Source organism: Hypanus sabinus, chromosome 7 (assembly GCF_030144855.1).
Source record: "Hypanus sabinus isolate sHypSab1 chromosome 7, sHypSab1.hap1, whole genome shotgun sequence".
NCBI lineage: Eukaryota > Metazoa > Chordata > Chondrichthyes > Myliobatiformes > Dasyatidae > Hypanus > Hypanus sabinus.
In genome coordinates this window covers 153,471,540-153,495,827 of record NC_082712.1, presented here as the reverse complement: position 1 = coordinate 153,495,827, position 24,288 = coordinate 153,471,540, and positions in this window count along the sequence as shown.

Genomic DNA, 24,288 nt, shown 5'->3' with positions numbered 1-24,288 from the left:
AAGAAGGTGGGGAGGGAGGAAGCAGTGGATGCTGGCAAGTGATAGGTGGGATCAACGAGGGAGAAGGCGGGTAGGTGCAGGAGAGGGGATGAAGTAAGGGGCTGGGCGAGGAGAGGTGGAAGAAGTAAGGGGCTGAAGAAGAAAGAATCTAACAGGAGAAGAGAGTGCATCATGGAGAAAAGGAAGGGAACGTGCGGGAGGTGATGATCAGGTAAGCAGAATAGAAGAGGTGAGAGGCTAACCAGAATGAGGAATGGAAAGTAGGGAGAAGGAGAAGAATTGATGGAAGTTAGTAAAATCAATGCTCACACCATCAAATGGGAATATGAGGCTACCCAAATGGGAATATGAGGTGTTGCTCCTCCAGCCTGAGTTTAATCTCATTATGGCAGTTGAGTAGACATGTCAGAATGGAGTAGGAAGATGAATTGATTTTGGTAGTGGACAGAATAAGGGTGCTTAACAAGATGGTCCACCAATCGGCGTTGTCTCTCCAGTGTAGAGAAGGCTGTATATGAAGCACCCCATGCAGTAGATGACCCTGACAGACATGTCAAATGCCACCTCGCCTGAAATGACCATTTGGACCTCAGAATGTTGGTAAGGGCAAGGCAGCACATCATGCTTGCAAGGATAAGTGTCGGGAAGGCGGTCAATGGAGAGGGGTAATTGGATAAGGGTGTAACATAGAAAGCAACCCCTTCAGAAAGTGGAGTTGTGGGGTCGTGGGTAGGGAAAGATATGCTTAGTGGTAAAATTTCATTAGAGGTGGCAGAAGTGACAAAGAATGATGAGCTGACTGAAATGTGCAGTGACTGGGAGAAACAGCCTTTTGCTCAGATCACTTATCTTTGAAATTTTTGTATATTTTATGCAATGTCCATATTTTTGATAGACTTTGAGTCAGAGTTTCCTTATTGTTGACCTACACTGATCTCATTTACTAGTTCATCTCTGGAAACTTGAACTTGCTTAACAAAAGCATCCAAAACTTAAGGACTAGGTATTACCTTAGACTAGCCTCCTTTCATAATGAAAAATCTTTCTCATTTGGCTAATTCACACTTCCTGACTCAACCAGCTGCCAAAATAGTAAAAAAGTTGAATGCTTCAATATGTTTCACCTTGAATTGCAGAATAGACTATATTCACATTTCAAGGCCACATTCACAGTACTTACTGACTCTGAAATCCAATATAAGAATTACCAGCATACATCTATCTAGAATTTTGGGCTGTACACTCAGTGTCCACTTTGTTAGGTAGACCTGTACTGTACACCTGCTCATTTATCTAAGCAGCCAATGATGTGGCAGCAACTCAATGTAGAAAAGTATTCAAGCATAGTCAAGAGGTTCAGACCAAACATCAGAATGGGGAAGAGATTGATCTGAGTGATTTAGATTAAACTATGATTCCAGATGTGGTGATTTGAGTATCTTAGAAAATGCTGGTCCAGCAGAAGACCCTGAACATACACTCATGGGCCATTTACAATGAAGTATCAAATGAAATGGCCACTGAGTGTATGTGTTTCTGTGCACTTGAGAGAAAAGCTCAAGCTTAATAATATTGATCCACAAGATTAAGTATGGACCTGTGTATATGGGACATAAATCAGTAATATGCATCTCAGAATATCATTATGTAATAAGAAAGAGAAGATATTGTAGGAAAATGAAGAGAGTGAGGAATGGATAACCACTTGGCATGTAACATATTGATGCACCATCAATAACTCACTCTGAGACGTAAAGGCGAGATATCGGCTTTTATTGACTGGAAGAAGGAACAAGCAGTGAGTGACCACCATACTACATCCTGGAGACTGAGAGGTCGGGCTCAGGCCTTGATCGCCTTTATACAGGGGTCTGTGGGAGGAGCCACAGGAGCAGTCAGCAGGGGGCATGTCCAGACAGGTATATGTAGTTCACCACACATATAATGTAGTGAATTGTTATATAATGTATTTTAGAAAGAAAAGACTGCTAACATAAACTTCATGGTACAAATTTAAGTAGGGGAATGAACAGAGAAGTCACTGGGCATTGATAGCATTGCTTATAGAGTATACTCCATGTATTCCTCGGGGTTAGGATCAAAGACTACAGTATGAACACAAAGGTGCTGGAGTATAAGTGAAAAACTAAGAAACAGAGCAGGGGTCGGCCACCTGGCAAGTTGAGCCTGTTTTGCCATTCAATATCACAGCTGATTTGGCCATGGACTCAGCTCCACCTGGCTACTAGTACAACCTTGGCTGGTTTAATGTGCCCATTTCTTTGTAACATATTTTACAAAGGATGTCAGGTCATGCCACAAGACGTAATGGTAACCAAGTTGGGGAATTTGAATTATGTGGTAGGACTTAACCAACAGCCGAGACAGAGAAGGTTAATGAGAGATTTGCTACAAAGTGTGTAAGGCCATGACTCAGGGAAATCCATGCATATGGAAAAATTGCTTCCAGTAACAGAAATATTTAATGAAACAGGAAATAGACTCAAGTATATCACACGTGATCCAAAGTTTAGGGAATTAGAGATCTTTATTTGTCTGTGTTATAACTTGGTGTGCTTAGACTGAAAGGTGGAAGGAAATTCATGATTAATTTGAAGGAAAGAATTGGCAAATTAAAAGAAACATAAAAATTAATGTGTAAAATTAATTGGATAGCTTTTTCAAGGAGCTAGTATAGAGATAATGAGCCAAATAGTCTCTTTCTATTCTTCTGCCATTGTATGAAATGCCTACAGTGTGGACAGTTCTTTAAAATATTAGAATGAGGCTTAGCTTTTCTGATCAGAAGCAAGATCACTTTTGGTATATCCCATGAAATTTATTAGATAATCTTTCCACTACATTGGCAAAATGAATCATTATCTTTGGAAATTTTTTTTATTGCCAATGCCACAGATCCCCAAATAGTGTATTCTTAATGTGGGATTATAAATCACAAGATCAGCTCTCTGCATCAAAGCCAAGAAACAATATTCAATTAGTGACTGCCAGAGCATGACATTTGAACAGAGATCATGAAGAAACAAATGGTATTAGTTTTATCAGTTACATGTAAATACTCTTTATTTACTGCAAAGGAGAACCACATTTTAAAGGTTAATTGCAGAGTGTTTTTACAGAGATATTTCACACCAAAGGTTATGGTTCGCCAAAGCGAAAATGTCAGTAATATTCTGTTATTTGTTTACTTATATCCTTTTATGTGTTAAATTGAAATTTCATGTTAGGTTTTGCAAAAATCTTTGTTTTTACCAATAGAAAATGAAAATAGATTAGTATCCATTATAATCAAAGAAATAACTGCTCTCTGCTGGAGATGTGCTAAATTGTCCATGTGTGGTAAAAGTTTAATTGAGAAAGGGCCAACCTTTACACCTGTTTCAGTAAGATAATGGAGACTGACACAAGCACACATATTAAGCTTCATAACCCTCCATTCTAATAGGAATTATTATTTTTTTAAAAAAATTATCTTTTATATGACTGCCTGAGCATTTGACAGATGTTCTTGAAAGTATGCCAGAATTCAAAAGAGTATTGGTTAAAATATAAATAAAGGAGAAGTATTGAGCGTGTCAAATGAAATTTATTTACAGAAAGCTACTGAACACACACCATGGTTAAGAGGTCATGAATTTCCATTAACTGGCTGGTACTCTTTATACCAGCAGAAATTAGGTAGATGTAATCTGATTCCAACAATGCGAAAGAGCCGATGACACTGATGGCACAAATCTATACAATGTATGGAATATACAACAAGAACAGACACCACGATGTTAGAGGAAAAAATACATCAAGGTATTGTGACTCCTTAGTGCAATACCAAGGCATAACACTTGGGAAGACTCTGGTTTCATCTTAATTTGGTGCCGTGTTGACTGAACAGAGATGAAATTCTGTGATTTACATTATGTTGCTGGATAACATAATGTGAAACGTTTCCCAGTTCGGATTGCCATGTTGTGCATTTCTTTTAGTAAATTATAAGATGTTAGCAGAAAACAGAACAAGGCTTCTTCAATATGTTCCTTTCCTTGCAAGCTCTCCCACTGATGTTTATTCGCTTGTTTTGTCCCGACATATCCCAAATTAAGATGTACCACAGGATCCAATCCAGGACATACATTATTAACTTCAGGATCTGAGAGCAGATAAAAGACAAAAAAATAAAAGGCAGTCAGTGCTACTGGCAAATCATCTTTGTTACTGAATATACGGTATAAAATTACTCTCTTTACCATCACTGTCACTGTTGCTTAACATATACAACTTATTCCTTCAAATCAATTCCTCTATTCAATTTAATCAAGCCTGATGACTGGCCCTAACTGAATGTCCCTGTCTTTTTTCCTTCTCCCTATTGAAACATTCACCATTTGACTAACAATTGATTGAACATCAATTGTTATTTTCAGAAGGGAAATTTCACGACACATGCTGGTGATAATAAACTCAATTGTGATTTTGATTCTGGAAGGTTTGATTCCAGTCTTGAAAATTATTCTGGAAAGTTTGAGTTATATAAGTCATGATATTATGGCTGGTGATTAGTACAGAGTTGAAAAAAGAGCGCCTGGTGAAGATCATGTCTAGTTGGTGACAGTGTTTAGACCATGGATGTCGCCATGAGACCTTGTACTGCAACTTCGACTGAAAGTAGGAATTAGTTACACACAGGCCATGATAGGGGCAGAACTCCAGGAGATGTTGTCCATTGTCATTTATTTTGCCAATTCCGAAGTGGCCAAGACAAGACAGCCAGGAATCGCTATCGGCTCCCAATCTGGCGTTGAAGTCACCAAGGAGAACAAAGTGCTCATCACTGGGAATATTCCTGACAACAGCTTCTAATTTGTCATAGAACGTGTCTTTTGCCTCAGCGGTGGGGTTCAAGGTAGCGGCATACACACTGATGAGAGATACTGGGCCGTGACTGGTGTGTGGGTGGAGAGTTATAAGTCGTTCTGATCCATTTTCTGGTGGCTCCACCATTTGCGACAGGGAGTTCCTAACGGCAAAACCCGCTCCATGCTCACGGGGCTCACCTTGGTTCTTACCCTGCCAGAAAAAAGTGTAGTCCCTTTCCTTCAGTGTACCTGAATCCGCCAAATGTGTTTCTTGTAGGGTAGCTATAATGAGCTTAGTAGCTCATTATTAATGACCGCTGTTTTTCGTGCATCTTTCATATCTTTGAGGTTTTGGTCAAGTCCAGTCATCATTGTGCGGACATTCCAACATCCCAGCTTGAGGGGTGTTGTCTTATTCGATTTGTTTTCTTTCTTGTCTGGTGCAGTAGTTGCAGTCAGCTCTTCATGGAATAACCCATTATCCCCATGCACCCAATGAGGAAGACTGACTCTGGCGGGACAGCACCTTATTGGCTGGGGGCTGCCCAGCTTGAGGTGGGTGATAGCTGTCCAGTGAAACGCGATGGTCACTCTCACCATTGCAAGCAACCCCTGGGACGATGCTCTACGCCAGTCAAGCATTATGACTTATAACCAGTAACTGCTGCTTCCCGTGTTTGTCCAACGCTATAAATTGAAGCTGGAGTGGCCTCTCCTGGGTGCAAGCCAGGGCAGAGCTGATATGGAGATCCGTCTGTGGGACCCCCCTCTCCATGCTGATGACGGGTCCAAAGGAACAACAAAGGTCGGTACAGTTTGGTGCCAGCAGCATCACAGGAGTTGCCGTGCCGGTGCTGGGTACAGCGGTCAGCCACCTTCAGGACTCTGACTCCGGATTTTTCCTTGGGGTTTACTCCCAAAGCCTTTCCCGTGAGCGGGTATAGCCGCAAGGCAGCGGATGTTTGAAATCTGAGTTTTCCCTCTCCTAGATGAGCTACCATCCATAGTTTACGAGCCCCATCTGCCTGAAGCAGCTGGTTTTAAGGCGCCAGTGGTCCGCCTTTACCCCTTCTCCTATCAGTGAGAACAGCTCCACCAGGCATAAGAACTATGCCACACGTGAAGGTCAGGAATTGGACTTGGTTGTCAGAGGCTGTTTGAGATGCACGCCATGAAGAGTATTTGTTTAGCAGTGGGAGCTCATCCCTGCTACGACCCTTTGGCCTTGACTACCTTGTCAGCGGGGATGGGCTCTTTCAGATTCTCCTCAAGATCGGCTGTCTCCCAAAACTCCAGAGTATCATGAAGTCATTCCATGACGACATGAGGGCTGCTGTTCAGTATGATGGCAGCTCATCAGAACTCTTTGCTATTCGTAGTGGAGTCAAACAAGGATGCGTGTTGGCCCCAACATTATTCGGCATCTTCTTTTCTCTGCTATTGAAGCATGCATTTCGGACGTTGACGGAAGACCAGGTCTGATGTTCAACCCTGCGCGCCTGAGAGCAAGAACAAAGGTGCAAAAGATCTTAATACGTGACATGCTCTTTGCCGATGACACTGCCATAACCTCACACACCAAACAGCAACTACAAACTCTCATGAACCGCTTCTCTAAGGCGTGCAAGGACTTCGGGCTTACCACTAGGCTAAAGAAAACAAATGTCCTTGCCCAGAATTTAGTAGAGACACCAGTCATTACCATCGACAATTACGATCTAGAAATGGTCCACGGGTCCATGTACTTGGGGTCGACCATTAGCGACACTCTCTCCCTCGAGGCTGAAATCAATAGGCATATTGGCAAAGCAACATCGATCCTCGTGGGTCTGGGAGATTCCGAAACTCACTACAAAGATCAAGACTGCTGGGTACAATGCAAGCATTATCAGCACCCTCCTGTATGGTAGCGAGACTTGGACCATCTATTCCAAGTAGGAGAGGGAACTCAATAGTTTTCACCTGCGCAGCCTTCGCCGCATCCTCGGCATCACCTGGAGAGACAAGGTCCCAAACTCAGAGGTCCTGTCCTGCGCTAGACTTTCCACAATGTTCATGCTTTTAAGAGAACGCAGACTGCTCTGGCTGGGCCACGTCTGTCGTATGAAGGATGGTAGACTGCCAAAGGACATCCTCTCTGGACAACTAGCAACAGGCAAGAGGAACATTGGTAGACCCCAGCTTCGCTTCAAGGGCCTCTGCAAGCGCGACATGAAAGCCTTAAAAATCAACACAGAGTGCTGGGAGGATACGGCAGATGACGGCAACAAATGGCGAGGTTCTCTTCAGCAACACTAGAGCAAGGCGAAAGAGTGATCCTGAGTCAGCTTGAGGAGTGGAGAGCTAAACGGAGAGCACAGTGGACAACAATTCCACGATGCCCTACACATGCAGCAACTGTGGCAGAGCCTGTCGTTCCAGGATCGGCCTCAATAGCTGCAGTCGACACTGCTTGACAGACCAGTGATGACGGGAGGCGCAGTCCCCTTGGTCGACCACGACTGACAGAGGCCACACACACGATATCATGGCTGAAACCTTACATGAAACCTCTCCTGTCATCCAAAGCCCAAACTTATCTGTCCAGATAAGGGTAGCCTCTCTTATTGACATGGCAGGACTTGAGAGCCTGAGTTATAGGGAAAGGTTGAATCGATTAGGACTTCGTTCCCTGGAGAATAAGGGAAGATTTGATAGAGTTATGCAATATTTTGAAGGGTGTGCATAGGGGAAATGCAAGCAGACTTTATCCACTGTGGTTGGGTGAGACTAGAACTAGCTGTCATTGGTTAAGGGTGAAAGGTGAAATACTTAAGGAGAACCTGAGAAGATTTTTTTTCTCTCTCAGCGGGTTTAGAGATTGTGGAATGATCTGCCAGCCGAAGTGGTGGATGCCTGTTTGAGGTCAATATTTAAGAGAAGTTTGGTTAAGTACATGCATGGGATACATCTGGGATATTATGGTCTATGTATTGGTTAATGGGACAATGAAAATAATAGCTCGGCTCAAACTGGATGGGCCAAAGGTCCTGTTTCTGTGCTGTGGTGCTCTGTGCTGCTATAACTCGATGACATCCAGGATTCTAGCAATGTGGCTTGAGTTGTGTACTAATGTTCTATCTCTGAAACTCCCCTGAGAATCTTTGACCACCCTCAGACACTTACTGGCTGCTAGATCTGTCAGGAACTTCAAATGTTTCTGTTTAAAATCTTCAAAAATTAAGTAAATATTTTAAAATATTAAACCTCCTGACCAGCCTTCCATTCCTAGTAACATCCTGTTGAGTCTTTTCTGCACAATTTCCAACTTTGTAACATCCTTCTCCTACTGGGCTAACAGAAGTTCTCACAAATCCCCAAGTGTGGTCTCACCATGGACAGGTATTGTTACAAATTGTATCTCAGCTCCTGACATGCCTGACCTTTGAAGGCAAGTGTGCCAAATGATCTTTCAATATCCTCTCTACCTGTGCCTCTACTTTCAAGGAACTATGCACCTATACTCCTCAGATTCTCTGTTCTACAACTCTCTTCATTGAATAGGTAACTCCTGCCTTAGTTTATCTGACCAAAATGCAACAGGTTAACTTCCACCTGCCTTCCCTCTCCTCATTTCTTTGGTCCATCTGGATCCTTTGTAATCTTAGCTAGCCATCTGCTGCTGCAAAACAACAAATTCTGCAACATATGTTTGTGATAATAAACCTAATTCTGATTCTCATTCCATCGTCATTTTCCACTATGCCGCTAACCTTGGTGTCATCTGCAATAGTGTCATTCAAATCGTTAAAATAGATAAGCTATGGTTTCCATGGCGCACCTATGCTTACAGGTCTCCAATCTGAATAACAACCCTCCAAGGTTACCTTCTGTTTTCTTTCACCAAGCCGACTTTATATCCAACTTGCTAGCTCGATTTGGATCCCACGTGGTCAGACCTTCCATACGTGAGGCTGCTGACCATGGCATTACGGGAAATTTACTGGCATGGTTAGAGCATTGGCTGATTGGCAGGTGGCAGTGAGTGGAAATAAAAGGATCCTTTTCTGGTTGGCGACCAGTGACCAGTGGTGTTCCACAGGGGTTGGTGTTGGGACCACATCTTTTTATGCTGTATATCAATGATTCAGATGATGGAATAAATGGCTTTGTTGTCAAGTTTGCAGATGACATGAAGATTGGTGGAGGGGCGGGTAGTGTTGAGGGAACAGGCTGCAGAAGGCCTTTGACAGATTAGGAGAATGGGCAAGAAAGTGGCAAATGACATACAATGTTGGAAAATGCATGGTCATGCATTTAGGTAGCAGAAATAAATGTGCCGACTATTTTCTCAAAGGGGAGAAAATCCAAAAATCTGAGGTGCAGAGGGACTTGGGAGTCCTTGTGCAGAACACTCTAAAGGTTAACTTGCAGGTTGAGTCAGTGGTGAGGAAAGCAATTTCAAGAAGAATAGAATACAAGAGCAGAAATCTGATGCTGAAGCTTTATAAGGCACTGGCAAGGCCTCAGCTTGGGTATTGGGAGCAGTAAGAAAGGTGTGCTGGCATTGGAGAGGGTTCAGAGGACGTTGACAAGGATAATTTTGGGAATGAAAAGGTTATCATTCGTGGAATATTTGCCAGAGAGAGAGAAAACCTGTGGTGTGACGAATTGTCAGATGAAATGCAAAGCCTTTTGAGGTAACTTTGTTTTGTGTCTTTGCTATCGCTTAGCTCACGCTTGTGGGTAGCGGGTGCGCTTTTTGTTTTGCTGGTGGGGGGGAAGGGAGGATTGTTGCTTGCCGCGGCTTACACACAGGAGGGGGGAGTTGGGGGGACTTTGGGGTTTCTCACGTTTAACTGTAGTTCAATCTTTGGGGGCACTTCTCTGTTTTCATGAATATTTGTGAAGAAAAAGCATTTAAGGATGTATATTGCATACATTTCTCTGACATTAAATTTGACCTTTGAACCTTTGATATTTGATAGCTCTGGGTATGTACTCATTGGAATTTAGAAGGATTGGGTCGGGGGGTGGAATCTCATTGAAATCTTTCGAATATTGAAAAGCCTAGATACAGTATATGTGCAAAGGATGTTCTCCATTGTGGGGTAGTCTAGGTCAAGAGGGCACAGCCTCAGGATAGGTGGGGCGTGTATTTGAAACAGAGATGCAGAGAAATTTCTTTAGCCAGAGGTGGTGAATTTGTGGAATTTGTTACCACATGCAGCTGTGGAGGCCAGGTCGTTGGGTATGTTTAAGGCAGAGCTTGACAGGTTCTTGAATGGGCACAACATCAAAGATTACATGGAGAAGGCCAGGGAGTGGGGCTGAGGAGGGTTAAAAGGATCAGCCATGATTGAATGGCAGAGCAGACTTGATGGGACATATGGATTAATTCTGCTTCTATGTCTTGTGGTCTTATGGTCTTTTTCGTTACCTCCTTAAGAAAGCTCAATTGAATTTGTGAGGCACTATTTTCCACCTGTAAAGCCATAGTTAAGTTATTCCTAATCATTCTAGCCTTCCCAAATACCTGTTGATCCTGTCCCCCGGCAACTTTCACAGCAGTGATAGGCTCATCGGCCTGCCTTAAGACCACCAGCATATCTTTTGTGGATATATTCCAGATCATTACTGTTCATTTTCCTTAATTCCTTATCTTCCATGATCTTCTCCATTTCGCAGTATGTGGGGGAATAATGTCAAACCCTTTATCAAAGAATAAAGAAACAAGTGGAATCTCTTCATGTTGTTCTTTAAAAGTGATTTTGTGCCAGTCAGACTTTCATACTGCTAGCAGCAGAACCAATCACAGCTTTCATTGAGACAGTTCATCACATCATGATGGTTGAAGAGCAAGCAAACATCATCATAATGATTTCTGGATGCCTGATGAATGAAGCAGAGTTTGATTGAGAGCCCCCTGACAATGTATTCATGAAATGCGTCATGTGCTGTGTGCTCTGCTTTGCACCTTGGCCCCGGAGGAATGCTATTTTGTTTTTGAATGACAATTAAACTTGACTTGAGAAAGCAAAGTTTGTAAGTTATTGTGATGGGATATATTACATTTGCAATTGCTTCACGGAGGACTACTCCAGCGGAGCATTCAGGATTTAAATGGAAGAAGAGTTTGACAAAAAGAGGACACAATCGCATTAAATGCAACTCACAATACTGTTCCTCTCTCTCTACAAAAATCCAGATAATTTTTATGCTTTTTAAAATGATTTGGAACTCTTAATATCAATAATTTGAAGCTTCAATATGGATTCACTTACAAAACTCTCTGCATAATAGCTCATTAAAATTCTCAGATTTTGTACTTTGTACTAATTCTTCTTCAAGGGCACCATCAAATAGCAGGACATACTTTAATCTTCTGCAACCCTCTCCACTGTATGTGATTTCCATTTTTAATTTACTCTTTTGATAATCCTTGGCAGAGCTATGACTTGGTCTTTTCTCTGCATCACAAAGTCATTCTTCTTACACACTGCAGAAATTAGAAAATGCGTAATATAACATTACATCCCCTCCTATTCATTGCATTTTATTCATAATTCACAGAAAATTAAAAACTTATTTGCTGCAGTTGTACCTTATTAAATATTTACCACATTATGATTGAAATATAATACTGTGAGGTTAATGTGCATATTTGATAGGGAGATGACATATTGTAGAATTAGAGAATGAAATGCCGATCTTCAGTGTAATTTCCTACGTGATACAGAAAGTAGATAGTAAAAGATTACCAGGAGTAATACATTAAATATTAAGATTAGCGTATGTAAAATTATGGTTTTCCTTCATACAGTTACATAATGGAAAGTTGGGAAAGCAAATGAATTGTATTTCTGAGATCACGCAGTAAAATAAAATAACAATATTCTAGACAACGAGGACTATTTGCTGTTGTCTTGGCAAGAGATGAAGGAAGGAAGAGATAATGAAGCCAAGTTCGGCACAATGAATAAATCACACTAGAAATGCAATCATATTTAATTTGCTGCCAAACATGAAGTAAACATTAAGATCACAAAAGCTACAAAAGATAACATACAAAATTGGTTGAAATAAACGGGGAGACAAATCTTGCCAGGATAATAGGAAAATCTTTATGAAAATTGTCATGGCTTCTCTCATGGCCATTTGAAATGGCAGATGTGATCTCATTTTAACAAATCCTGCAACAGACTGCATCTTTAAAAATCTTTCTTGCACTCCATCAGCACAGAACTGCATGCTCAACTCTGCTTCAGCTGCTCTTCTTGTGATTCACATCACTTCCTTCCCTTATCATTAATTATGTTGATTTTGCAATAACCATTTGAGGAAGGACACAAATTACTGCTCTGATTTGCTAAAATACATTGATCTTTGTATCTGTGTGCAATTTCTGGGAAGACTAAATGAACATTGTGTTTAAATTTCCGCAATTGTTTTCCTTAGATTTTGGTTGCTGGAATAAATTCAGTATTCCAGCCTTTCCTATCCCATACGCTGAGTTCTGTTAATTGGACAATGGTTTAAAGCAAATAAATAATAACAAGGCTTCGTTTGTAAGTGAGAATTAACAACACTGTGATATCACATTGGAATGTGAATTGCAATGTCTCTGATATAACCTTGTTGCCCTTGTGTTACCATTGATGGTAATGTCAATGCCGTGTTGTGCAAATCATTTTATTGAAAGGATTCTGAAAGTTCAAAGTTCAACTGAATCAATAAAAAAACTGCACATAACAAGATGGACATCAATGTGCAAAAAACAACAAATTATGCAAATACAAACATTGAAATAACAGACAAAATAATAATAATGATAAATAAGCGATAAATATCAAGATCAAAAGATATAACAGGTAGGTTAATTGACCATTGGAAATTCTCCTGTGATTAGGTTAGGTTAGGGATATTTGTGTTTGTTAAGGGTTTCTGGTGCACAATGGTTCAAAGGGCCAGATGGGTCCACTGTGCATTGTATCACTAAATAATAATAATTAAAAGAACATGAGATGAAGAGTCCTTGAAAATGAATCCCCAGGTTGTGAGAACAGTTTAGTGTTGAGGTGAGTGAAGTTATCCCCTCTGGTTCAAGAGCCTGATGGTTGAGGGGTAATAACTGTTCCCAAATCTGCTGGCGTGGGTTCTGAGGCCCCTGTACCTCCTTGCTGATGGCAGCAGCGAGAAGAGAGCATGGCTTGAATAGTGGGGGTCCTTGATAATGGATGCTGCTTTCTTGTCACAGCACTTGTATGGATGTACTCAGTGTTGGGGAGTGTGGTGATATCACGTGTCAGGTGTCAGAATGTGATTAGACAGAATTCGGAGCATGCGCAGAAATGAAAGGATGACCTAGAAAGCATGGCTGTGTAAAACGTGGTTGCTGTTTGCTGTTAAACAAAAGTCCTAGTTATGTTCTTCCAGAATATGTTTCTTTATGAGTAACCCACGGTACGTATAAGGAACCCAACAGGGAGGACTTTACCTGTGATGAACTGGACTGATCCACTACTTTTTGTAGGTTTTACCGTTTGAGGTCATTGGTTTTTTCCAGTTGAGGCTGTGATGCAGCCAGCTAGTAAATCTAGAGATTTTGATTTAAAGCCAGTAAATCTAGGGATATGGAGATATCTGTATCAAACTGTACTTCATTTCTTGCAGCAAAATTATATTTTTCCTGTTTAAATACATCAACAACCTGTTACCTGTAAAGTGGATTTTCTTGAATATTACATTTTGTTACTGTACCTTGTTTAATAATGTCAGGTTTGGGTGGCATGGTAGAGTAGAGGGTAGCATAATTTTGTTTACAGTATCAGTGACCCGGGTTCATTTTCTGCCACTGTACATTCTTCCCAGGACCGTGTGGGTTTCCTCCATTTGCTAAGTTCCATGTAGACGACATCCACTGTCTTGCCTTCATCAACCTTCCTGGTAACTTCCTCCAAAAACTCAATAAGATTAATTAGATATGACTTACCATGCTGAAAACCATGTTGACTGTCCCTAATCAGCCCCCATCTATCCAAATTCTTATCTGTCCCATCCCTTAAAATGCCTTCCAATAACTTTCCCACTATTCACATCAGGCTCGTGGACCTATAATTTTCTGGCTTTTTCTTAGAACAACATTAGCTATCCTCCAATCCTCCAGCAAATCACCCATGGCTAAGAGTGTTTTAAATATCTCTGTTAGGGCTGCTGCACTTTCAACTCTCCTCCCGTAGGGTTCAAGGGAACACGTTGTAAGGTTCTGGGAATTTATTCATCCCAATTTGCCTCAAGACAGCCAAGACCACTGTCTCTGTAATCTGCATTGAGTTCATGACCTTGCTGCTGCATTGACCCATAATATAGACTCTGTACCTATCTCCCGAGTAAATACAGATGGAAAAAAATCCATTTAATACCTCCCCCCCTTTCGGTTCTCCTCAAGTACCTCATTTGTTTCTGCCTGCTCGAACTGCTATGCACCTGCTTCTTTTTTCCCAACAAGGGCCTCGATATCTCCTGAAAACCAAGGTTGCCTAAAACTGTTATCCTTGCCTTTTATTCTGAGAGGAACATAGAAGCATAAGGAAGCTGAGGAGTGCATTAGGACAGTGGGATCTGTGAATACAAATCCATATTTCCTTGACAGTGGTGTCACAGAAAGATAGGGTGATAAAGACAGCTTTTGGCACATTGACCTTTATAAACAGAGCATTGAGTATGTGAACTAGGATGTTATATTGATGTTCATTAAGACTTAATTTGGAGTATTGTGTGCAGTTCTGGTCACCTACCTAGAGGTAATCTGCATGGATGTTGTCAGGGCTTGAGGTGCTGAGTTATAGGGAAAGGTTGAACAATTTAGGACTTTATTTCCTGGAGCATAGGAGAATAAGGGGAGATTTGATAGAAATAGATATAGAATTATGAGTGGTATAGATAAGGTAAATGCAAGCATGCGTTTTCCAGTAAGGTCGTGTGAGCCTATATACAAAGGTTATGAACTAATGGTGCAACGTGAAATGTTTAAGGGAAATATGAGGGGGACTTTCTTCACCCAGGAGGGCTATTGTCCAGGTGCAGGTTGACAGGACTAGGTAGAATAATAGTTCAACATGGTCTCGAAGGGCTGAAGAGCTTGTTTCTGTGCTGCCGTGCTTTATGGCCCTATCATATTTTCACCCTCTATTCATAGCCTATTCAAGTGAGGTTGCTCAATTAGTACTGTGAGATTTTTTTACACTGTACACTTGAACCCTTTGGGAACTTTGTTGACAGCCTGAAGTAATTACTACCAGTACAATTTCTCAGATCATCTTTTTTTTATGTACTGAATTGAATCCCATGTCCAAGCTGTAAAATATTCTTTTAATGTTCTGCACTCTTAACAAATATTTTGACAAACCTGTATATTTATGTGAAATTAAGAAAATTTAGAATTTTAAACCATTTGACATGAATTTGTTCAGGTCAGCCTTACTAATGAAGCTATCTTATCATTATTCAAAATTACTTATAAGTGCAAATTGCTGTATTGAAATAAATTAATACTTCAACCACCATAGGAATATTGGATATGGCATATTTCATAATCTATAGCTATGGAAATAGAAAATCATTTCTGTTAACATGGATATAAATATTTTCTGAAGGCCCATCACATTTTAAGTCCGCTCATTAGTGGTTTAAAGCATAATTAAAAGGGACAAAGCAAATATTTTATATTGCTTACCTGCCAAAGTAGAGATTTTGGTTTGGGGTTGCCAATTCTGGCACAAACTGAACAAAGTATTGCATCTACCTTAAAGGGTGTCCTTATTTCCAAAGATTTTCCTGCTCCCAATTTGTATGGAAGGGCACGAAGCCTAGTAATCCACTCTCACTGGGGCCCAATATCAAAGATTAGCTTCACATTGTACATGGCCCACAAAAGAAACTAACAGCGTGAATCCAGCTTGATTCTTTGCAGCGAGGTCTTGTGTAATAATAAGATCCCTGAGGTGATCACTGTTCACATAGAAACGCTGGAGAATACTTTAATAACTAGTTAAATGTAAGTCAAGAAGTCAAAGTCAGAGCAGGTTTATTATCAAGCTATGAATATGTTACCATATACGACCCTGAGGTTAATTTTCTTGCAGGCATGGTAATGTAAAGGGTTAAGCTTTGTGCTTGTTGGATGTCTTCCCACTATGGCTGTGAACGTAACAGAACTAGCTGCCGAAACTTAGATCACAGCAGTGGGAATACACAATGTAAATACAATACAGCGGCTATGTGAATGTAATGCAGCCCTGGGAACATTAAAGTGAGGTGAACACAGGGGTGGGACATGTGAAGAGTAGTGACAAGTGGTGCTGGGTCGACAGTTTGAGCTGGTGCTGATGTACTTGACCACTTACTGCAGCATTTCTTATCATTGAAAAGGGTATAAAAGCAGAGGAGTTTGGGGCTTGAGAGTTGTTCTTCCAGGTCTCACTGATGGGCTGTTAATGAATGCAGGTTGGGCAGAGTGGGATGCGTGTAACAGTGAGAAGGTATCTATTTTAATGCTTGCTATTCAAAGAAAGCTTTGTAATTCTAAGTAACTAAATGGGGTCTGTGTCTTTCTGCCTTTCCAATCTGGAACACAAACCCTTTGCTGTAATGTAGCTGGCATTTACAGGAAAAATAAAGAAATACATTAAAATCTATGAAAAACCATACACAAGCAAAGACTGACATACAACTAATGTGCAAAGCAAACTGGGCAAATAAGAAATTACTGAGAAGATGAGTTGTAATGATTTGGCACAGACTGTTTCTGTGCTGGTTTGTTCCATGGCTTTATGACTCTAAAAGAATCATTGAATGTAAATCTGCACTATGCAGAAACAATTCAGAGTTGTGGTCAGTGAAGTCATCCATGCCAATTCAGGAACTTGATGATCGAAGGGTAACGGTTGTTTGTGCATCTGGTGGTGTGGGACTTAAGGCTTCTATACCTGCTGCCTGGTGATAGTAGGGGGAAGAGAGCATGGTCTGGGTGGTGGGGGTCTGTGATGATGGGTGTTGTTCCTTGTGAAAGCATTCCATGTAAATGAACTCATTGGTGGGGAGTGCATTGCCTGTGATGGACTAGGCCGTATCCTCCACTTTCTGTAGTTTTTTCCATTCTTGAGCATTATTATTTCCTTACCAAGCCATGATGTAACCAATTAGGATTGACTCCACTGTGCATCTGTAGAAGGTTGTCTAAGAAAGTCGAGGTGCTGCTGTACCCTCGTTAAGATGGCATTTACAAGCTGGTCCCAGGACATATCCTTTGATATGTAAACACAAAGGTATTTAAAGCTAGTGACCTTCCACACCTCTGATTCCCTAATGAGGGCTGGCCTATGGACATCTGGCTCCTTCCTCCTGTAGTCAATCATTAGCTATATGGTGTTGCTAATGTTGTCTGAGAGGTTGTTTAGGCCCCATTCAGTCAGATTTTTAAGCTCCCTCCTATATGCTGACTTGGCACCATCTTTGTTTTGGCCAACAACAGCAGTGTCATCAGCAAACCTAAATACGGCTTTGGAGCGGTACTTTGCCACACAGTCATGGGTATAAAGTAAGTAAAACAGGTGCCAAGTTTTCAGCCTTGTGGTGCAGCTGTGCTGTTACTGATTGTAGAGGCAACGTTGTTGCCAATTCATGCTGACTGGGCGTGTCTGTGATGAATTTGAGAATCCACTTCCACACACCATTCTCAAGGATGAGTTGCGAGGGGATGATGATGTTGAATGTTGAGCTGCATTCAATGAAGAGCAACCTGACATAAGCGTCTTCATTGTCCAAGCGTCTCAGAGCTGAGTGAAGAACCAATTAAATGGCATCTGCAGTTGACCTGTGGTGATGGTAGACAAATTGGAGCTGATTCATGTCATTCCTCAGGTTGGAGTTGATATGTTCCAAGATAAACCTCTCAATGCACTTCATCACAGTGGACGTAAATGTTTCAGGAAAATGGTCACTAAGGTATGTTACCAGACTCTTCTTTTGGTTATCAGTATGATTGAAGCTTGCTTGAAGCAGATGGGCAAGGAGAGGTTGAAGATGTCTGTAAGCACTCCATGCAGTTGATTAGAACAGATCCTCAGTACCTGGCCAGGAACACCATCTGGGCCAGATGCTTTTCAGGGATTCAACTCTCCCGAAGGATGCTCTCATATCGGCCTTTGAGACTTAAATCACTAGGTTGTCATGGGCTGTGGGGTTTCATGAAGGTCCCTTCATCTTCTGATGGTCAAAACAAGCAGAAAAGTCATTGAGCTTACCTGGGAGTGAAACTTTGCTGCCACTTATGTTACTTAGTTTTGCTGTTGAAGGATCTTGCCCTGAAACATCGACTGGATGCTTTTCTGTAGATGCTGCTTGGTGTGCTGAGTTCCTTCAGCACTTTTTGTGTGTTGAAAGATTCAAGTTTCCAAAGACTTATCACTTGCATCATTGCATGTTATTTTCTTTGGTGATTTATATGCAAAGCAGTTGATTTATTAGTGTCCTGAATTCAAAGGCTTCAGCACAGTTTGGCAGAACAAAGTTCAAAGTAAATTCATTATCAAATACATGCTTGTCACCTTTTACAAACCTGTGATCCATTTCATTGTGAGCGTACTCTATAAATCCATAATAGAACAACAACCATAACAGAATCAATGAAAAACCACAACAATTAGACATTCAACCAATGTGGAAAGACAAGAATCCATGCAAACACAAAAAGAAAGAAATATTAATAATAAATAAATAAGCGATAAATATTGAGAACACGAGATGAAGAGTCATTGATAGTGAGTCCACAGGTAATGGGAATATTTCAGTGATAGAGCAAGGGAAGTTGAGTGAAGTTATCCACTTTGATTGAGAGATAATAATGTTTCTGAGCTTGGTGGTTTAAGGCCTGAGGCTCCTGTACTTTTTTCCTGATGACAGAAGTAAGAAGAGATCATGACCTGGGTGATGGGGGACCCTGAACATTGAAGCAGCTTTCCTGTGACATGCTCAGTGTAGATATGTTCTGTGTTGGGAATGGATTTACCCATGATGGACTAGACCATATTCACTACTTTTGTACAAGGGCAGTGATGTTTCCATACCAGATGGTGATGTACCTAGTCAATATGCTCAATAGGCACCACACATCTATAGAAGTTTGTTAAAGTTTTAGATGTCATGCCGAATCTTCGCAAACCTCTACGTCAGTAAAGGCGCTGCTGTGCTTTCTTCATAATTGCACAAATGTGCTAATCCCAGCACAGATCCTCCAAAATGGTAACACCGAAGAATTTAAAGTTGCTGATCTTCTCTACCTCTGATCACCCGATGAGGACTGGCTCATAGACTTCCGGTTTCCTCCTCCTGGACTCAATAATCCGCACCTTGTTCCTGATGACATTGAGTAAGAGGCTGTTGTGGCACCACTCAGCCCACAACAACAACCAGAAACAGGCATTTTAAAATATTTACATAAAATCAACTGAAAAGAACAATTGTCCACTGTGGAGGCAGTTTTAAAATACTTAAATACTCAGTACAGCTCAGTAAGTGGTGAAGTGGATTCAGTTTAGCTTTTCCTGTAAACTGTAAACAGTGTGCAAAGGTGGGAACTGGTGGTTTGCTTTAATGATGAACAATGTGAAACCTATCACTTTGGCTTTTGCAGTATTTACTAGTTGTTTATGAATAGTAAGGGTAATGATTTCAGGCATGATGAAAAATCTCCCCATCAGCTATTTTCCATTGTATTCAAAAACAGGTTGAGCATTTAATGAACAGCACCTCAGTGTGGCTTAAATATCCAGTTTGAAATTCCTATCCTATGTAGGTTGGATGAAGACAATTCTTCAAGATCAATTTAAGTGATTTTGTGATCCAGGTTTACAAATTCCCATTGACAAAATAAGCCAATGGTTGCACTTCAATACTGCACAGCAGGGGTTAACGTTTTGTTATAACTTACCATTGATCGTCAGACATTACAATTCTCAATCAATTTTCACAGTAAAAGTTTGATTGTCTATCCCATGAGCACACATTAAATTCTGTCAGAATTTGTGTTTAATATTTAATACCCACACTAGAATAATTGGCCTAGACAAAGTTAAGGGACTTTTTTTAGGCTATGCCATTAGAAAATTGTTTATTTCTAGTTGGTGGCATGATTGATATTTTCCAAACAGAGTAGAAAGATGTTAATTACAGCATGTCATCATTTTCACTGGTCAATAATAGAATCATGCAACTGACTGAACTTCCAACTTGTCCTGTGTACACATTATTTTTCCAATTAGGCACGGAATGATGCCTCCACAAAGTGCATTTAGTTTCTCCAGTATACCAGATGCCGCATTGTAATCACTGAAGGCAGTACACCAGATTGGCAGAAGTGTAAGTGAATTGATAAGCCAGCTTTCTTGTTCAGTCTCACAGATCCTGCCATAGACAGACCTTTCCACGTGAAAGTTCTGTCTTTTCCAATTCAGTTAATAGTAGCTGCACCCAGCTACTCTTCAAAGGGACTGTAAAGATTCCCACACTGTGTACCATTGGTGTCCTGGCTAGTAAGTTGCCATAAATTCATGTATATTGTGTATAATTGAGTAGACATTAATGTAGAAGGTTTATGTCTTGCTGGATTGATGTAGCATATATAGCCATATGTGGCTTGTCAGCAGAACTGTCACTGAGCCTTTGATTACAAATGCAGCTTATCACATACAACACATTTGGAAGTATTATAAAAGATGAAATGATGCTTCACTCCATGACACATACACAGCTGCTGACAGAGCTTCATGGTATTCAAGCGCCTCAAAATCATCCAAATCTCTTCTGGCATTTTGTCAATTTAAATGCAATAACCATTATGCCACAACTCAGATATGCAAATACAATTTGTAAGTTCCTATCCTGGAAACTGAAAAGCTCAGCTTTATTTTGGTTAGAGGAGTAGGCTTTCGTTGCAAAAAAACTGATTTATTTGGATGAGTTATCTGCTCTCCTAACTTTCATCTAGAGTATTCTCTGCAGGATGACAACTCAAGCTTGGCTAAGCAAGTTATCAGATCATAATACCATCTATACATAAACTTCATTGACAGGGCACACATCTGAGTCCCAGATTTCTCTTTCCTACTTGCAGTGCTATTTTGGGACATATTATTGCTTATAACTAATGCCTTAATCTTCTGGAACAGTTCATAAACAAACCTAGAATGATAAAATGTAAATTTGCAATGAGATATGAAAGTACAGTATAGATATAATATTTTGAACTGAATAAAACTGAATCTTAATAATGGATTAACAAAATGTCACTGTTTTTATTTCTGCCATTGGCAGTAGGATTAATTAATTGTCATCCTAATTAGGCAAATCAGGAGACTCTGCAGGAGAAGGTTTCAGTTGCAAAATGTTCGATTGCATTTGCAATTCCCTGGTAATGAAGCAATCTTTGACTTCATGCAAAAAACCAAGACAACATTCAGGTATGGGATAATAAAAGACATGTAACGTTAGTGCTAGCTAAGTGCAAAGCAACAAGCATCTCCTCTAAAAGAGAATTTGACTTCCTATCACATTCATTGTTTCATGACAGTTCTCTGAATACACAAAATATATTTCTGAAATTTAGAAACATTGTATAATGGAAGTAGAGCCTATTGACATAATTTTGAGAATAGGAATTCTGTTAGGTCTGTAAATACGTTGAATTGGAAAGGAAAGATACAGGGTGCATGGAAGTTTTGAAATAGATTTTCGTTATTGTAATTTAGAATTCAAATATAGTTTATTATTCAAATGAAACAATACTGCTCTGGATTTTATGTTAAGGATAATGTTGTAGCTTATGTAACTTCGTTAAACTGGTTATCGATTGTTGGTGATTGTCATATTCAATTAGATCAGCATCACTGAATATCCCATGATGCAGTTCTTATCAATTCTGACCAGAAGATCAACTGAATCAGCAGGCTAAATGTTGGACTCTACTCCAAACAGCCCAGAGGCTTTCAGCTGTATGTTTTAATGCTCTTCACTTGCTTGAACAAATGAAGCTCCAAAATTATTCAAAACAAAGCAGCCTGCTTGATTGACCCTATCTATTTCCTCCTTTCATGGCTGCAGGATACATCACTTACAAAATACGCAGCAGTTAATTGCCCAGCAAACACCAAAACCCAGACCTCACAAATTCATCCACCAAGAAGAGCAAGGTCAGCAGCTGCAAGGGAACATCAAGTTACATCCCCTTTTGATGCAAAAGGTCCCTTTATCATCACTGGCTCTAGATGTTATCCAAGAACAAATAAGGAATGCCTTTACCAGAGGGTCCGTGGCAATTCCAGGAAATGCCTCACCACCATGTTTTGAGGGAAATGTAGGGAAAGGTACTACATGCTACAGATGGATTTTTACCATTTATGCCCAAATCTAACAAAAAGAGAATAACACAATTGAAAAATGTATAATTTTGCCATCTGAATCATTCTATTCTCGAACCTATTTTCAAAGAAACTTATCCTCAGTGGTCATTGCATTGTCTAAATGAGCACATTTTTGGTGATATGTCAACAACACACTTTATTTACTGAGTTCCTTTAGTTCAGTATTAGCTTATCTGCAATGAGGTATCTGTAGCTGATGGAATCCATGCATAATTAGTTAGATGCCAGATTGAAGTTTATTCAGACATAAATTATTTAAATCAAGTAATTGTTTCATGAATGTTCTCTGAATCCACAAAATACATTTCTGAAACTTAACGGCATTGTATTATTAAAGTAGAGTCATTTGATATAATTTCCATAATTTTGTGAATATGAATTTTGTTAGATGCCATTGAATCAGGAAAGAAAGATACAAGATACATGGTAATTTTCAAAATAGACTTTTGTCATCATTATTTATAATTTAAATATAGTTTATGATTCAAATGAAGCAATACTGCACTGGATTTTAAGATAAGGATAATGTTGACCCTTTGCTAAATTGGTCAGTGATTTTTGTGACGACATATTCACAGTTGAAACAGAAGGTGCTGGACAGATCAGGCCAGGTACAGTAGGTGATTTGTGAGGTGATGTATTCCTTCCATTGTTTTCTGGGGCTTTGCATGCTCCTGTAAAATGACTTCAATGTTCTCAGTTCCCTCTTAAATGTTCCTTTTCCATTTTGGGTTACCTAACTGGAACAGAATTTGTAATTCTATAAGTATGGTCGCTCAAACTTTCAAAATAAAATTAGTGCTAGAAGTTTCTAAGAAGAAAATAATTACCTTTTCACTTTTTCTTTATTTTATCTTTTTATCTTAACCTTCATATATGTCCCAATCTATTTTTAATACGTAATTAAAATTTGATTTCTATATCCTGGTTTAATCTTCTTGCTTAAGGTACAATCTGACTGGTTGAAGTGCCTTGCTATCTAAATCCATGTAAGGATATTGCACTGAAAACAGATGGCAGATTAGTTGTGATCTGAATCTAGAAAAACTTACTGCTCAGCTGTCACCAAAGTGAAAGGTGAGTTACTTCCTTCAAGATTAACTGCAGATACCAGGCTATTGCCCATGTCTGGTAGAAGGGAATGATAGTATCATATGCTACTACTGTCTTGAGTATAAGCAGAGCTACAGTTGTCAGGAATGTCTGCAAGCATTTAAGATACTGTAATAACTACCAAATAAAAAGCATTTGTTTGAGTTTCAAAACACGTGCATTCACCTCAGGAAGGCAGATCATAATAGCATCTCTACTTCCTTAGACTGGATGAAGGAATGGATCAAAGTCAATCTTAAGACTATTGCAATACGCATTTTCAACTCAACAGTATATTACTAACAGGCGTGAAGGAGTTTTCTGCCTAAAATTTCAGTTTTGTTAGAATGATATTAAAGTATGATATTAAAAATGAAGTTTTTTCTGCATATTACAAATCGATAGGAAATAAAAGACAGTAACAATAAAAGGAAATGATGAAAATACTTATCATATCAGCAACACCTTTGGAAAGGAAAACATTAGGTCATAGAACACTAAATAGTACATCACAGGAACAGCCCTTTTGAATCACCCAGTCTGCACTGACCATAGTGCCAAGCTAAACCAATCCCTTTGTCTGCACGTGGTCACTGTATCTATTTTCTATCTGCATTGTATTTGGTGTTGTGTGCTTATTATGTTTACTATGGTAGTTAGTCCTATGGATTGGGGCGTGGTAGAAGTGAAAAGTTTTAGTTATGTAGTCATGTTTTGACAGTTTAGTTTTTGGGTCAGTAGAGCTAGGGAGTGAGCCAGGCTGATACATTTTTGTTAACTGCATCATTGCGTTTAAAACTGCTTAACTTCACTTAAGTCTGCTTAAGTTAGTTTAATTATGCTTAAATATGTTGAAGAAAGCTTAAGTG